The sequence below is a fragment of the Cibotium barometz genome, chromosome 30 (genome assembly GCF_041138505.1).
Source record: "Cibotium barometz isolate CiBa-2024 chromosome 30, ASM4113850v1, whole genome shotgun sequence".
NCBI lineage: Eukaryota > Viridiplantae > Streptophyta > Polypodiopsida > Cyatheales > Cibotiaceae > Cibotium > Cibotium barometz.
Window position 1 is genome coordinate 22,320,234 of NC_141075.1, and position 3,738 is coordinate 22,323,971.

A 3,738-nucleotide genomic window follows, 5' to 3' on the forward strand; every position below is an offset into this window, starting at 1 on the left:
AGATAAAAAAGTTAATTAAAAGTGGTTAATATCTCATGTATAGGTGGGTAGGACAAGGTAGGGAATTATGGCTAGAGCGCCATATGTCCACAGTTAGTGGAAAGGGAAATGAGACATGACATAACCATCCCTATTAAGGAGATAGGCTATCAACCTTTGGGAAGGCTCTAGGCATGAATATATGGCTCACGGCCCATAGATTTCCTTGAGGATGGTTGCTCATGCCTTTAGAGGTGGGTGTGTAGAAATGATATCTCTTCCAAAAAGGTAGGTAGCTCAAGAACTGGAGATATGGCCATGTAGCCATAGGTTTTATGGATATTTTCCTAAGGTAAAATCTCCTTGGCCTATAGATTTAGACCCATAATATGGGCTCTAAGTCTAGCTCAAGGCATTAGAGGTGGGTAGCTCATGTTATGGAGATATGGAAATGGAGCCATATGGTTTGGAGATATGGCCCAAGGGAAATTTCTCCTTTTCTCTAATGACTTGCTAGTCTAGAGCCACACCTTCTTTAGATATAGAGCAAGATAAACATTTCATTTGAGGTGAATCATATCTCATGTAGAGGCAAGAATCTCTAGGTCTGCTCTAGATATGTTCATAGAGACATTTCTCACCATCTGGATAGATCTTTAGAGCCACAATGTGGAGCTTAAAGTTTAGCTCTTAGATCTAGAGTTACATAGCCATGGCATTGTTGAAATGGCTTTGTGGCCACTTCTAACTGAGATTAAGTAGGCATGGCTTTGTGGCCACTTCTAACTGAGATTAAGTAGGCATGGCTCTAAAATTTGGCTTAAGATCCACATCTACTCAAGATATTGGTAGCTTGTGCCTTTAGTGGTGGGTATAAAGAAATGACTATTGGTACATATCTCTTCCAAAGATAGGTGGCTCTAGTAATGCAGGTATGGGCATTTATCGGCCATGTATCTATACCTTTTATGGATGTACTATTTAGCTCAAGACATTATATGTGGTGGGTAGCTCATGGCATTGAGATATGGAGGCAGAGCCATTTGGTTTTGAGATATGACATAAGGGCTATTTATCCTATTTCTCTAATGACTTATTGGTAGAGCCATTTCTTAAGCTTTAAAGATATTGCCCAAGGGCCATTTCTCTAATAGAGCCATTTCTCAAGTTCTAAAGATGTGAGACCCCCGCCCCCTCCACAGAGCCCCCTTCGAGGGTGCTGGTGGCGGAAGTGGCGTCAGCCTCTTGCGCGGGGTAGGGATCCACACTCAGGGCCTCGCCCACGGATGTTCGGACAAGAGACTAGCCCGGTGATTCCTTCAAAACCCAACCCAAAAAAACTTCCCTCACCCGGAAGGCACGGGCGATTCCACTTGGAAAATCTTCTAATAAAAGAATTGATCTAACGAGTCAAAGTCATAGCTAACCAAACTGATCCGACTAAACCCGAAAGTCACATGGTCAGATCAAGGAAGAGACTTGCACTTGGTCCATAGAATCATCACTTTTTTCCCCCTTTTGTTTGTGAGGCACAGCCGCCCCCGCTGATTCCCTCCCACAGAACAAGGGTCTTCCTAGGACTTAATCTAACTAATGTAATTTAATCGTAACTAATTGTATCACAGGAATCCCCCAATCTAGCCAACCGGCCCATGGGTTAGCCAACCGCCCAACCACTGTATTGGTGGGATTCCTTTATAAAAATTTGGTTATGTTTTGCCTGGGTACCAAGGAAAAGAGTTCCCAGGCCCCCTAGCTGGTGCTTCAAGTGAAATTTAAGGTAGACATACCACTTACACACCCAATATGAAATTGCCATTATAACAAATTCGGCTGTCTTTAAATTAATCTTTCAATGAAATCATAGTATTACTGATCATAATCCTCCAAAATATTAAGTAAAATTTAAGGTAGACATACCACTTACACACCCATATGAAATTGCCATTATAACAAATTCGGCTGTCTTTAAAATAATCTTTCAATGAAATCATAGTATTACTGATCATAGTATTAAGTCCATTGTTTTACAAAGATTTATCCATCGGACTCTCCGTTGAAGACCAGATGGTCAACCAACGAGATCCAATATCAAAATTTAGTTCACAAAAGTAATTCCCTTCAGTTCATCCGTATCTTCCTCGACGTACACATGGATGTCCTAGTAGCAACCGTGAGCCCGTGCATCACCTGGTCAGAACCCTCTAGGATCCTACTTAGGTGTCCTAGCACTTCACTCAGGGACTGCTTTGTCGGTCCTCGCCCATCGTACCGAAAGCGCACCATTAACCATTCCGAGGCTGGTCAAGACCTTGGCAGGCTTTGCGCAAGCAACGTCCCTCGACGACTCCCGAACCAGCTATTTTGCAACCAACAAGTCTCTCCTTAGTTAATCACATACCAAATGCTTCCTCCAGCATTCTGACGTAAAACAGTCCTTCAGAAGAAAACAAAGGTTCTATGCAAGTCGAATTCCCGGTTCGAGTTTGGTTCCATAAAACCCTTTTCCCATAATCCAGATTTTCTTAATGAGAATCATTGATCCCTCATCATGGTAATCTATCCATTATTTGACTGAATTTTCAACTGTCAACTACCATAGAAATGGAGTTGTAACCTGATTGCACTGAAGGTAGTCCAGTGACAAAATCCATACTGATACATTCCCACTTCATCTGTGGAATGTCTAGGGACTGCAGTTTTCCTAGCATCTTGACTCTTTCTGCCTTGACTTAGCATTGCCGCACATGATCAAGTACATCCTTTTTGAGTCCTAGCCAAAAGAAGCTTTTCTTCACAGACATATAGGTTTTTATAAACCCTGGATGTCTAGCTATCAGACTATCATGGGCTTCTCTCAGAATCTTATCCTTTATTCCCACATCATTGGGAATGCATAACCAATTATTATAATACATGCATCCTTCATCCAATTTATACCCAATAACTCGACTCATTTCCTGAGGAGTCTTGCTTTCCAGCATCAGAAAGGTAGTAATAGGGGCAAAGAAGTTGTCCTGCATAATTTTCTCTCTTGCTTCATTGATCAATGGATTTGACACCAATGTAATTGCAAGCAAGGAGGCTTTTCTGCTGAGCGCATCTGCTACCACATTTTCTTTCCCTGACCGATACTTGATTTCAAAATCGAATTCCTACAGGATTTGCATCCATCTCCTTTGATGCATGTTGAGATCCCTTTGGGTAAAGATCCACTTCAGCCTTTGATGATCTATCATCAAGGTAAACCTCCTTTGATGCATCTTGAGATCCGTTTGGGTGAAGATCCACTTCAAACTTTGATGATCTGTCATCAAGGTGAACCTTTGTCCCAAAAGATAATGTCTCCACAACTTCAGAGCATAAACTGTTAGAATTTCGTGGTGCTCATGCTATATCATTATGTGGAGGAGAGAGAGACACAAAATACAAGAAAATATATTGCTTATTTAGTTACTCAAAATACAACTAGGCTTCTTGCTCTATACAAAATTCCTCCTAGCTTATTAAGTTGCTCAAAATACAACTAGGCTTCTTGCTCTATACAAAATGCCTCCTAGCTTCACCTTTAAATAGGTGAGCTAGTGGACCTTAAGTCCCTTCACACACACACACCCTTCTCCTCCCCTTTTACATAACCTTAGTCTCTTAAAACCCCCCCTCAATACCAACTATGAAAAAAATTGGAATAGGTGGTATTGGACATAGGATGCCTTTATAACATTAGGCGTACAAGGTTAGGAATATAGGTGTGGTTAC